Source organism: Otolemur garnettii, unplaced genomic scaffold, assembly GCF_000181295.1.
Source record: "Otolemur garnettii isolate 467f Iridium unplaced genomic scaffold, OtoGar3 scaffold00163, whole genome shotgun sequence".
Classification (NCBI taxonomy): Eukaryota; Metazoa; Chordata; class Mammalia; order Primates; family Galagidae; genus Otolemur; species Otolemur garnettii.
This window is the reverse complement of record NW_003852558.1, coordinates 2,143,490-2,158,004: the sequence shown is the minus strand read 5'-3', so window position 1 is coordinate 2,158,004 and position 14,515 is coordinate 2,143,490. Positions and strand designations below refer to the sequence as shown.

At 43.4% G+C, this 14,515-nt stretch overlaps 1 pseudogene; it reads left to right on the top strand.

Moving 5' to 3' along the window:
- Positions 1–8,874: 8,874 nt before the first annotated feature.
- LOC100946042 lies at positions 8,875–13,877 on the top strand (annotated as a pseudogene).
- Positions 13,878–14,515: the final 638 nt, after the last annotated feature.

The window sequence follows — 14,515 nt, the reverse complement described above, 5'->3', positions numbered from 1 at the left end:
ACCAACCCCACAAATTCTCATTGAGCACAACATTTGAGTTTTTCCAGTAATGGAAATGGAGTCCTATTGACTCCTCCCAGCCTGTCACTTTAGCACCTTGAGGTAAGCAGGTGGCCAGCTGTGGGAAAGAATGACACTAACACACAGGGGGTTGCACCCACAACCGTGGTGTCTTGAGCTCAGCACTGTAATGGCATGGAGCAAAACATTTCAGGCAAAACAGTGAGCTATGGGGATTGATTAGCTAGAAGACAGCAACGGTGATGGATTATACTTGAGCTTCAAGGCTGACTACTTGGGTTCAAATCCCAGCTCTCTGCTTTATGATTGCTTGGCTTTCTGCAGATTAGTTAAGAGGTCTTCGTTTTTCATTTGTGAAGTGAGGATAATGTTAGTATTCATTTTGAAGGTTTGTTATAGAGTATAGAATCAAATAAGTATTTGTAAAGCATTAGCTAATGCCAAGTATATAATAAACATTCAATAAACATTGACCGTCATTATTTGCGTTTGAATGTGATGGTACACACAACCATCAGTGGGCAAGATTCTATTTTGTCATTGACAAAACAAACAAAAGATCTGCTGTCTCCTGATTGCATAACGTGGCTCTGTCTATAACGAGTTCAACACAGCATTTTTTGAGATGAATTGTGTTCAGCCTGCTTCTTCTTAATCTAAGTAGTTATGTACACCTACAATAAATTATAGATGATTGGTAAGCGGTGTGCTATAATAAATGCTAATTGAGCTGCCAGCCACAGGTGTGACAGTGCTGACTATCCCAGACTTAGGAACACTTGGGATTTCAGTTGTTGGTCTCCCAGAGCACTGCCTGCTGCATAATCTATTCATCCACCTCCACATCACGCCAGATCTGCAGGCAAGATCTCGCCTGTATCTTTGGTTAGCAGCCTCCAGGTGGGATAGCCAAGAGGCTGGCCAAAAATAGGCATAGCACATAGAACAAGGGAGAACTTGGCAAGAGGGTATTAGAACCAAAGACATCACCTCAAATTCCCTAAGTGGCATGGAAATAAAGCAAAATAAGCCATGATGAATCTCCACGAAGAGGATCCTTGCAAGAAAATGAACTGAATGCACACAGAATCAGCCAGAATTTGGATTTTTATCTTTTTTTTTTCTGAGCTCTGCACACAATAGATTCCATTCCCAAATTGCTATGTATGCTTTAACTGGAAGAAACATGGTATGTTCTGTTTTTATGATAATTGTTGGTCTTGTTCAGAAAATATAAAAGTCTACCAGTCGCTAAACCAATTGTTCCATTAATTGCTGCCCTATTTCCTGGGCCAGGTGTAACAGACAGCATCCTTCTTGATCTCCCAGAAGGTGCTTATTTATTTATTTATTTTTGAGACAGAGTCTCAGTTTGTTGCCCTGGTAGAGTGCCATGGTGTCATAGCTCAGAGCAACCTCAAACTCTTGGGCTTAAGCGATTCTCTTGCCTCAGCCTCTCAAGTAGCTGGGACTACAGGCACCTGCCACAACGCCTGGCTACTTTTTGTTGCAGTTGTCATTGTTGTTTAGCTGGCCCAGAGCTAGGTTCAAACCTGCCAGACTCAATGTATGTGGCTGGCGCTGTAACCACTGTGCTACGGGCACCAAGTCAGGGGCTTATTTTTACTTCCACAACTACCTTCTCATGTGCTGTAAGTGAAGATTTCATGTCACAGATGAAAGGAAGAGTATGATTTCCAGTTTATTTATTCCTGTAGAATTCTGCAGTGAATTATAAATCCAACACTTTATAGAAATCAGGATATAATTAAGTTTTTAATATAATAAATGTATCTGCATATGTGGTGATAGCTAAGCAGCCGCATTCAACAGAGAGCTTGGGTTGGGGGAGCTGAAAGGCATTTGAGAACACAGGGACATGTGTGTTTATGGAAAGTGGGTTTTGCAACCAGGAGCCCAAAGAGCTGGACACTTGGTTGACCAGACAATTCCCGCCCAAGCCATCTCCCCTGGAAATCCACGATACACAGGCAGATACATCTCTCCTGATCCCACGATGGTAGTGAAAAGGAAACTCCTCAAACTTTAGGTGAACGGCAGCTAAAGAATTTTGCACAATTCTTCTGACCCCAAACCTTCTAAAATGAGTGGGAGGATTTTAGTGACATGGCACAGCCCCCATCAACAGATGCAGCAGAATGTGCTTCCTCACTTCTAGAAATAGAATTTTAAGTAAATGCATCTATAACTACAATTTGTCTGGGACATTGATTCTGTTTCACAATAGTGACATGAGGAAAACATTAGTGAAATCAAGAGAAATGTCTCTGACCAGTTCTGCCCAGATTGTCTTATTCTTTAATTATTAAGTCTGTGTCCACATCGCCATTCTCATTCTAGCAGAATCAGCCCTCTGAGCCTTAAATCTCTTTTTTCAATACCTGCAAACGAGACCTAGCATGCTTCAAGGAGCCATCCCATCAGCATATAGGGACTGGCTCTGAGTGCCCTTGCCAATATATTAAGTTTGCCCGTATTAAACACTGTCCCTTATTAGTTTTATTATTCATTCTGCCTTTTCTGGTTCAAATTCTCAGAGTCAATTCCTGGCCTTAGTCTTCCTGTTCTTGTTGGTACATATGAGCCTGTCCCAATGCTCTTGGGTGGATAATCCATTTCTTCTCATCACAGAGAAAATCTGCCCCTGCTTGGGCCATTCTGTGATATAATCCCAGTTATTGGTCTAGAAGCAATGAACAGAGGCAGATCTTGAGAAGGACAAGTTCCACATTGTGGAGCATCCATTTCTATGGTCTCCAAATGCTGTAGGTTGAATTGTGTCCCCTCAAAAATAGGCTGAAGCTCTAACTACCATTATCTGTGAATGTGAGATTATTTCCAGTAGGGTCCTTGCAGATGTAATCACGCTAAAAGAGGTCATGCTGGATTAGGGTAAGCCCTGACCCAGTAGGACAGATGTCTTCATAAGAAGAGGAGAAGACACAGACACACAGAGAGGACAACATTCTGTGAAGACAGGAGCAAAGAACGTGGTGATGTATCCACAAGCCAAGAGCTGATGAGGATCACCAGCGCCCCCCAGAAGCCAAGAGAGAGACACAGGCAGATGCTCCCTCAGCACTTCCAAGGAGAAGCCCTGATGATACGTTATTTCAGACTTCTGGCCTCCTGCTGGACAAGAGAAGACATTTCTGTTGTTTTAATCACACCGTTCATGGCAATTTGCTGCAGCAGCTCTCAGAAACCGATGCACAGGTCAACAGGCAGCTGCTCGCTTCCGCTTCTGCCAGCCCAGAGCTATTAGGGGAATCATGGGTTATACCCAGATAGCCTCATCCCAGACCTCAGGTTTCCGCCCTTTCCCTGCCAGGACCCTCATTTAGCATAGGACACTTTCCAGAATTGTTGGTTTAGTCTCCTTTGTAACTGTCTCACAGCCAAATCTGGGGCCTGATTTTCAGCATTTTGCCTTCCTGTTTGAGGAGGTAGGGACCCATCTAAATGCTGCTAAAAGCCTTCCAGTTTTCACACTGTGCCCTGAGCGGACAGTCAGCAGGTCTGGGTAAATCACTGCCTTCCTTTCAGGTTCCTGTGGCCATTAACACTGGCCGATCTTTCCCCAGTCCATTAGGCACCATCACCCACATCTTTCCAGTGCTGGCACTAGTATATAAGCCCTCGCCTCCCCTTCTTCCTGCACCCCACCCTGGTACGCCCCAGGGAGTGTTAGTAACAGTGACTGCAGGACTCCCAGAGGTGATCAGCACCACGTGAACCCCAGCAACAGAGCCTCACTGCCACCTGGCCGGAGGATGATTCAACCTCAGGATCTCATCCTAAGGACCTTCTCCCTGAGAGCCCTCCTGATCCAACTGCCTGACGCCCTGGAGGGAGAAGCTGAGACACACATTGAGCACAAGGACTTTACTTGGAAAGTGACCCCAGGAAGCATTAAAAGCAAGTAGAGAAACTAGACAGAGAAGGAAAAGAAGCTAAATAGGATGTTAGTGAGCTGATTACCACTATGGGCAAGTGGGATGCAGCCCATCGGGAACTCAGGGAAACTTCCCAGAACTCACCTCAGCTGAGGGGCCAGGAAGCTGGGTGATGTTTCCACCAGCTCCTACCTGTCACTCTGGCCTTCCCTGGGCGTGCGGCAAGCATGCTTCTGTAGTCACCCACAGAGAGCTGCAGGTACTTGAAGGAAGAAACAGTTGACTGTTCAGAAAGTGACGCCCGAGACATAGATCATGGGCCCCTCTACAGCCAACCCAGGAACAGTGGAACAGCACGCTGGTTCTTCAAATGAGAACCAGAATAATGTCATGCTAACCCCAAACAATCGAACATCACATGGAAATAATTTACTACATAGTTATTTCTTGAGTCACACCATAAAAAAATCTACCTGTCCCCCAGATTCAAAAGCAGGATTCTAGCACTTGTTATTTAACTATTTCTAGTGAGGATCACATTCTAATTTAGGGCATGCTGCCATTTGGAAACAAATAATTTACATGCTTTCTAAAAAATACATTGTGCTTGGTCTTGGAATAAAGGAAATGTAAACTATAGTGTCAATATAGTTGCTTAGCATAAAGAAATAGAATTTTCCTCCCCACCCAGTGCTTCATGCCAAATAGTACTAGGCCTGGACTTTCAAGTAAGGCGCTATCATGGCAGTGAATGTTGTTTATCAGTGTGACTGGCTGGGCTCCTGATGGGCTAGTACCTAGCTGAGCAGAAAGGACTACGGTCACCAGCATCTGTCAAGTGTTACCACACCTTTGTGTTTAGCATAAAGATCACTAAGTATTCTCCACAATGCACAAACTCTTAGTATGAGTAGATTGGGCCATATGAAATTGCTGGTCTTCTATAATTTTTTTACTACAAAAATTACAAATTTCATATTATTTAAATGGATAACTTCCCAATTTATTTACATCAGCTTCCCTAGACTCAGCCCAGGTTTAAAAGTAATGAGTGACAGCTGTTAAATTAATATTTTTTTAAGTTAGAGGAAATCTCTGGCTTTAAAATGACACAACAAATCTGGCATTTCCCTCATCTTCTCTTGGAAATCACCCCAAAACAAAGACAATAGAAAACATAAATCAAGCCAGACCTTTGCTGAAACTATCATAGAAGATATATATGCCCCCAAATACAAAATATGATGAGAATCAAATAAGGTGCAGGAAGATGCCACAAGAAAATGTCTGTGATGGCAAATAACAGCAAAAGTGGCACCGCAAAGCCTCTACAAAGTAGACAACATCTACTGGTGGGAAAAACCAACGATTCCTGATTTAGAACAAGCTCTGTGGATCAAGAATAGCACCAAGAAGAAGCAAGGAGGGCAGAGCTAAATGATAAACCAATAGTCATGCCATATTTGTAGGAAGCAGTATGTCTGTGAGGCAGGGTAGATACAGTTGCCCATTCCAATTGGCTAAAAGGAAGTAAAGATTACACCAGCCTACAGATCCATCATCTCATGAAAAATGTTACCTTGGAAAAGGAAGAATTCTTTCCAGACTGAGCATGATTGACTCCCATCATTACCATGACCCCTTTCCAATACACACACACACCCTTCCTCCAATAGCTATCTAAGATCTCACCCATTCAAAGAAGAAGAATAAAAAAGGATCCAGCTCTGAAATGACATAGTTTACTATAGGGTCAATATAGTTGCTTAGCATAAAGAAATAGAATTTTTCTCCCCACCCTGATGCCTAAAGGTATTTACTGCATCATTGTTTGTAAAGGCAAAATGTTAGAGATTTACTAAATGTTCATCAATAAACTAGTTATTAATAAATTATATTCCATCCAAATAGATATCAATACATATTTTTAAAAGAACGAGGTAGCTCTATATGTGCCCATATTAGCCAGGATAGCGAAAGCTATACTGCCATAACAAACAACTTCCATGCCTTAGTAGCTGAAATCAACATTTATTTTTCTATCCTAGAGCATTTATTTGTGGAAGAGGGGGATGCTCTGCACCATATACTCCCCACCCAGAACATCATAATCATAGTGCAGGAGAAAGAGAAAAAAAGAGAATCATGTACCTGCCTCTACCTATAAGTGACACATCATGTCTGAATACATTTCATTCGTTCAGAGAAGTCAAGTTGTCACCTTACTGCAAAGGGTTAGAAGTATGTCCCTACTGATTAGCCAAGAAGAGAAGTAGAAACATTGATTAGCAGCACCTCCAAGAGATATTATTAGGTAAAAGTAAAAAATTAAGGCTCGGCACCTATAGTACAGTGGTTAGGGCGCCATCCACAGACACTGAGGCTGGCGGGTTCAAACCCGGCCCAGTCCAGCTAAACAACAATGACAAATGCAACAACAACAAAAAAATAGCTGGGGGCAGTGCCTGTGGCTCAAAAGAGTAGGGCGCCAGCCCTGTATGCCAGAGGTGGTGGGTTCAAACCCAGCCCCAGCCAAAAACCGCAAAAAAAAAAAAAATAGCTGGGCGTTTTGGTGGTTGCCCCTTGGGAGGCTGAGGCAAGAAAATCACTTAAGCCCAAGAGTTGGAGGTTGCTGTGAGCTGTGATGCCACACACTCTACTGAGGGTGACACAGTGAGACTCTGTCCCCCCCAAAAAAAACAAGAGCGGCACCTGTGGCTCAGTGGGTTGAGCACTGGCCCCATATGCCAAGGGGTGGTGAGTTCGAACCCGGCCCTGGCCAGAATCCAACAAAAATTAGACAACAGGCATTGTGGTGGGCACCTGTAGTCCCAGCTACTCGGGAGGCTGAGGCAAAAGAATCACCTAAGCCCAGGAGTTGGAGGTTGCTGTGAGCTGTGACCCTACAGTACTCTACCGAGAGAGACATAGTGAAACTGTCTCAAAAAAAAAGTAAAAAATTAAGCTTAATACTCATATTAAAAACATTTTATACTTTATATTCATGATATGCATTGAATAATTCTGGATAATAAGGAGATAACTCCAGGTAAGCATAGAAAGATTAAGTGGGTTAATTTTCTGGAAGGCCTAACTATATGTGGTTTTTGTATCATGTTTCGCACCATATGCATATATCACTCAAAAATGTATTTAAAAATGAAAATAAAAGGTATATGCCCTTTGATCCTAAAAAGGGTAATATAAGGAACCTGCCTCAACTTGTCTCCCCTTAAATAAAATGATGGGGGGGGGTGTTTCTAGCAGAAACGCATGAGCCTGGAAGACATTTTTTTAACTCTTTAAATTTATAGAAATTTAGTATGGTTTAGAAATAAAATTTTCAAATTTTAAACTCAGCAACAAAGACAATAGATTCTGGTCCACAATAAATAGTGCCTGTGCTGAGATCAGTAAGAGATGACGACAGGATCCTCACACAATGCAGACCTCCACTTTCAGGCAGAACAGGGACAGAGCCTTGGATTCTTGATTCCGGCAGCCTGGATGGGACATGAATCTGTCATCTGTCCATCAAAGAAAGCTTCACTATTTTCTAAAAGCAGCAAGGACTATATCAGGGAGAGGGATGTTCTTTCCTTATATAAACTGCGTGTCTAGTACATTTCCCCAGCCTAGGATCATTTTTAATGTAAACGTCATCTTGTTACGGAACTCCTTGTTCTTTCAAAGTTCCTTAAATCACTAATTAGCTATGCTACATTAATAGCAACTTCTAGACTCTGAATCTTTCCATACTTACAGTCTGCGGTGGGGAGGGTGGGACAGAAAGACCAGCTACAAGTCAGGAAAGACACAGATATTTTTCTAGGCACTAGCAAACCAGCCCCTACTCGGGGCGATGGCCTCATTTCACACTTTCATTCCAGAAGCACAAGAGCTCACAGCTGAAATAAACCACTCTCGGCATCTCAGTCTGGGCCTCTGACTACTGGGAAGAGTGAGGCTGTGTCTCAGTGACCACAGGGAGAATCCACGTTGATCTCTCTCTGTACACTGAGGTCGTCACTGGAGAGCTTCTGAACATGAACAGGGCTCCTTTCCAGCCATTCAGTGCCTCCTTCAAAAGACCACCAGTTTACATGTGCCAAAGCAAACCCAGGATAAATATAGATCTTGTCATAGCCTGCACATAAAGAGACAAGTTCAAAGACAGAAGGAATGAAAGGTGAAGTGAGAGGAAGGGAAAGGTTTACTCCTTATGAAATTGGCCTACAACAAAATGGTGCAACCTCATCGTGGATTGCTGGGAAGCCATGTGTGAGAGCAGCGTCTCTGTCGTTGGGTCTACTGCCTCCAGGCCAGGATGGACTGTAGTCCTTTAAAGGAATAGAACACTAAGAAGGAAGGGACTTAAATTCTTCTGAAAGTGCAGAATGCCAACATCCCAGGGGAACCCCAACGAAGCCCAAAGAAAGTGATCCCATAGTCAGAGTAGGCCAGCCTAGGGAACTTGTCCAATTCCATGTCCTTTTTTTGTTTCCGCACAGCCAGCAGAATAAGAAGAAATTAATTTTTTAAAAATTCTATACAAACACATTCACTAATGAGAAAAAAATGCTTTGCCAAACCATTCGTCCTTATTACTATGTAGGCAGTATTACCACTGTATCTTCATTTAGACAAACGGCATTTATCAAGCACTTACTAGAGGCCAGCCACTATGCTGGATGCAAGGAATAGAATATTAAAATACTGGGATGGTGGCTTACAACATAACAGATAACCCAATGTAATAGCTGCATTCATTGGATTGTTTTCCATATCATGAAAACCCAGTATTTGTTTAAAAAAAAAAAAAAGCTTAAATAAAGGAACAATGGAGACTTGCCAAAAAGAGAATGCCTACACCTGAGCAGGGTCAGGGAGACCATGGATGAACTAAGTTCATGGGTAAATAGAATTCTCCGGGAAGATGGACAGTGGGGAAGGTAATCCTGCCAGACAAAAGCAACCATGCATGAAGAGGCCCAGAATTATAGGAGATGGCACATTCATGGAGCTTCAGAGAGATTGGCACCATAGCAAAGGTTCGTGCAGGAGCTGGCAAAAGAGGGTTGAAGCCTGGGCAGAGCCCAAATCACAGAACACAGGCTGAGGAGTTTGGCACCTCTGCTGGAAGCCAGGGGAGAGAGAGGGTTTATGTTGAGGTATAACATGATCATTATTATAGTTTGGAGAAAATCTCCTTAGCAGCCATCTGGAAAATGACATTGAACTCATCAAGAGTGGACATAGGATGAGAGGCAAAACCAGGCAAGGGTAAAAGGAGGGTTTCAGAAGAAGATGGAATCAGCAGGACAGTCTTGGTGATTAAAGGAATCTGGGAACAAAGGGTGAGGAGGAGGCAGGAAGGATCCCTGTAAAGACTTCAGTGAAATACACGGAGTCTGCCGGGGGAGGTGGTAAGTGTACAGAGCCAGGGCTGGGAGAGACTTAGCTCATGAATTCTGGGGGATGGATATTGACCTGGAGATTAGTAGCAACCAGAGGAAAAAATTCCGTAGGCGATGTGAACAGGTTTTGAGGCCAAGAGAAATGGCTCCGAAGATCAAGTTTTGAGAGTCAGAGACACCAGGTGCTTCTGATATCTGCAAGTAAAAACCCATATACAATAATTATTATAAAACAATGTGCTTGGCACAGTGCTTAGTGCTTTACACAGATTACCTCATTTAACTCTCACAACTCTTCAAAGTACACATAATTTTTATTCCACATTTTTTAGATGAGACATGAAGAAATTATGTAATTTGTCCCAGGTCTTACAGCTAGTAAACTGATGCGAGAGCTGAGACAGTCTAACTAGGAGGCCATGTCCAGAGTCTACTCCAAAATATGTTTGGCTTGGCCAGCACAGTACCCTGATGAATTAAATTTGAATGGTTTTGGCCATAGTCTGCACCCTCTCCCCCAAGTTCACCCCTCTCCCCAACATGCCCAACTGTCTTATGCCCATCTCTGTACTGTGATGGAGGCAGAAATTGTCCTGCTTCCCCTTCATAAGATGACTCCTCCCAGGCAGCTGTAAGCTTCTTCAGGGTTTGCCTCAGCTGCAGAGAGCTGCCCACCAAGGCCACATCCCTTTCCAGAAAGCCCATATCCAGTGACCATTAAAGGGATAAAAGGGGGATTTAGGCCAGGCCCATTTGACCCAACAGAATTTGGAAGATGGATGGGACATGCCAACTTCAGAGCCCTGAGGAGGATGGTTGAGGCTGATTGGTATATACTGCGACTCAACTACTGCTCTACCTAACCCTGGTTTCTTTTTCTCCCTTCCACAAGTGTTATTCTCTGGGGAACTTTCCAATAAACATTCTGCTCACTTAAGAGCCTGCTTGCTGGAAAACCCAGCCTGTGACATACAGCCTACTGGTTCCTTGAACACATTGGATTTTGACATCCATAAAAGGGGCAAGCATTGGCCTATGAGCTTCCAAAACTTTAAGATGTTACTTTAATATATAAACAAACAAACAAAAGCTTAGTGGGTCTCAGCTACCAGTGAGTAAATGGAATCAGATTCCCAGGTAACAAAACTCACTGGGAACTGAATCTGGAATTGCTCCAAACTTGGCTCCACCTGCTTTATCCAAGTCTTTGGTTTTTTATTAAGGTCTATTGTCCCAATCTCCATGCCTACAACCTAGCCTGTTTAAACCCCAGCCCCAGGCCAGGGCCAGTCAAACAGAAAATAGTAATCTCAGACTGCTGCTCATTCCAGACCCTATTCAGCATGGAGCCCAAGGGAGCAGAGAAGACACACACATTTTTTTGACTCAATACTTTGGCCACTTCCCCAAGAATCCTCTGTTAAAATGAGAATAAATTTAGCATATAACTGGGCATGGTAGCTCAAATCTGTAGTCCTAGCACTCTGGGAGGCAAAGGTGGGTGGATTGCTTGAGCTCAGGAGCTGAAGACCAACCTGAGCAAGAGCAAGACCCCATCTGTACTAAAAAATATAGAAAAATTAGCCAGGCGTCTGTAATCCCAGCTACTAGTGAGGCTGAGGCAAGGGGATCACTTGAGCTCAGCAGTTTGAGGTTGTTGAGAACTCTGATGGCACCATTGCACTCTTCCCAGCACAACAGAGCAAGACCCTATCTCAAAAGAAAAGAGAAAGAAACTTCCAAACAGAGAGACAAGAGCACTGGGAAGAAAAGGGGACTAACTCCTCCAGCTTGCCTTTTTGAACTCTATGGACACCTTCCACCAAAGACCCACTTCACTGGCATCTCCAAGCCCCCAGCCATATGGCCTTGCAGCCCTCCCTGTCTGGCTGATGTGTTTGTTCACCTCGGTTCTCACGGGCATGATGAAGTACACCTGGGCTCTGCTGACTCCCAGTCAGCCCCTGACCCAGTACTGTGCACCTGTGTATGCACATCTTCCCTGCTGCAAGGAATACAGGTGACTGACTCCAGACCTGTCTCTGCCTGACCATGGTGTCCCCACTCCTAACTGTGGGACAGGGTTAAAGCTTGGCATACACCTGTGTGAGCCCCTCACATCCGGAGGTCACGAGAGGCACCCTGCCCTTCTTCCCCCATTAAAACTTGGCCCAGGGAGTGGGGTTGGGAGGCAGAGAGAAAACCTGTCTTCCTGCTCCCATCTTTCTCTTCCCCTCTGTGGCTTTGCCCTGGTCTCCTGGGTTCCTTTTCACCATTTTATGTCTTCCCTGGTATCCCTGGGCTTTCATCTTTGACAGCCAACACCTGAGGGTCTTTTCTGGCCATGCTGCCAGAGCCTGCTTTGCCTGGATACAGGGAGTGTCTGAGAATTTATGTCCCCACAGGTCATCTTCCTCCTTATCCCATTGTCCTTCACCATTGCCTAATGGAGGCAGGATAGTGAAAGCCTCTGCTCCCTTGCTTGGAGTTGGGACAACTCTGGAGTACACCCTTACACCCGAGTTCCCCAACAGGGTCAGGATGAAGCTCCCTCCAGGCTCTCCTTCCATGAGCAGACTACCTGCTCCCTCACCAGGCTCCCTGGCTGCCATCTTTACTACATCACTTGCACACAAATCTCTCAGGGTCTGCTGCTGGGAACTCCATTACTTAAGCCACTCTCCCTCTATCTCTCTTTCCTCCTCCTAGAAGGTGTGAGCCCAAACCCTTTCTATACTCCACATTCCTTCTACCACAGCTGAGCAGCCCCCACCTGTTATGGCCTTTTTATATGTCTTTCTAAAGAGCTACCAAGAGTGCCAGGCACAGTGACTCACACCTATAATCCCAATACTGTAGGAGGCTAAGGCAGGAGGACACTTGAGCCAAGGAATTGAAGACCAGCCTGGGCAACATAGAAAGGTCTTGTCTGTACAAAAGACAAAAAATAGAAAATGTAACCAGGTATGGTGGCAGGCACCACTAGTCCCTGCCACATGGGAGGCTAAGGCAGGAGAATTGTTTGAACCCAGGAGTTTGAAGTTGCAATGAGCTATGATGACACCACTGCACTCTAGCTCAAGTCACAGAGCAAGACCCTATCTTAAAAAAGAAAAAAAAGAAAGAAAGAAAAAGAAAAGAAAAAGAAAAAGAATTAAGAAGAAAAGAAAAGAAGTACCAAAATGATTCAGCATTCTTCTTTTAACAATAACAGATACAAACTCTGAAAACACAAAGACCCAAGTGCCCTCTTGGCTTTGGCAATAATGGACAGCTGATGAGAGCCTTGGGCTAAACAAATTTATCTCAGAATTTTAAACTTAGAAGAGCCCTGACCCCTTTATTGAATTTCATGTGAAACTTGTTCAATTATTTTCAACCAAATTACAAGTTATCCTCCAGATGCTGAATTTGACCTGCTTTTTAAAAGTGGGCTAAAGACACTCAGTGTGCTCTCTCTGACATTGCCTCATAATTAACACTAACTTAAAAATCAGAGCCAGCCCTCTTTACACCAGACTGCCAATAAAATGTGGTCTGTGGAGACCTTGCTGGGTTTGCTTCATGTGGGTTCTGGAAGTTCAGTATGATGCAAGGAGCTCCCGACATTTCACTAACTCCTTCAAATGAATGTTACTGAGTACATGGTCCATGAAGACTATGCTTGTGCTTTGTATAACAAGATGAAAACCTGAAGTTAAATCATTCAAAACAAGAAATAGCCCATAATGCAGATCTGAGAGGTAGAGTCCAAAGCTTAGGGAGAGAAAGATGGAATGCTTGTCTTCTACCAGAATTCTAGACTGACTTTAGGTAGAGTTTTATTAATCTACCTAAATCTCTAAGTGGAAATATTCCAAGGAATGCTGATATGTAATAATGAAACAGAGTCCATCAAATTAATCTTCATCCTGCTGTGAATTCTACCACATTGTGCCAGACAGAATACAGGAAAGCAGATAACTATTACCAAAATTATGAATAATTTTAAAATTTGATCACTCGTACTGCTGGAGTCAAGATGGAGTAGTATGCCTGGAATCTTGCCCCTGGGGAATAGTGGATGATTGTGGTGGGGCCTTTACAATAAGTACCATTGGTAGTGGTATCTTTCAAGCAATCGAAGGTTTTTGAAATTCTCCAGTGGGAGTAAACCACAGACTAGGAGGGAGTCTGACAGCTATTAAAACCAGAGCTCCACAATTGGGAGGTAGCTTTGCTGTTAGGGGAAGTCTGTTTTCCATGATTGACTATAGTATGGTTTCAAGTCAGAGGAAAAGAAGATCCCTGGAACTCCATCACATGTGGTGCCTTAACAGGAGCCAGACTGGCAGCAAGAAATGGACCAGTGGCCATGGTTGGGTCAGCTGCCATGGGTGGCATGTTCCTAGCTTTAACTGAAGGAGCTGGTATCTTGTTGGCAAGATTTGCTTCTGCGCAGTTTCCTAATGGTCCTCGGTTTGCTGAAGACCCTTTTCAGTTGCCTTCAACCCAGTTGCCATCCTCACCTTTCAGAGACTAAGGACAATATCAATGGGACACCTTTCCCAGGATTTCTTTAACAAAATGAGCTGTAGTTTGAGAAGGATTTCAGAAGATCAAATTACAATCAGTTTTTAAATGCATAGGTTTTTAAAAACTATGGCCAAATAGGCTGTGAAGAGACACTTAGCACTTTTTTCTATTTAAAGGAACATGGGGTGGCAGTGTTAATAATACACTTATTTATTCACACTTGTACTGCATTTGTGAGCAAAATGTCTCATATCATAAAAGAAGATATAGTAAGTGTTCACAAGATGAAGGACCAAAGGGCAAATAACAGTGCAGTGTGACCATCAGTTCCTTGAGACTTCTCTGCCTGATGTTGTGGGCTCTGTTATTCAAACAATAAACAGCTCCTGGAACTTACCCTTTTTCTTAAAAGATAAGTTGTAGAGTTCTACTTTTCATGCTTGCATACTTCAGATAATGCATGTTTTATAGTTAGTGCCTCATCTAACTTGAAGGGAATTATATGTGAGAAGAATTATGTGGCGTCAGCATGGATCATTTTACAGTGGAATGCTTTATGGATTGAAGCATATGGTAAATATACTCTACTTCGAAAGTCAAATATGCTGTCTTGATTGTGAAGATGTTGGATACAAAACTCTCTTC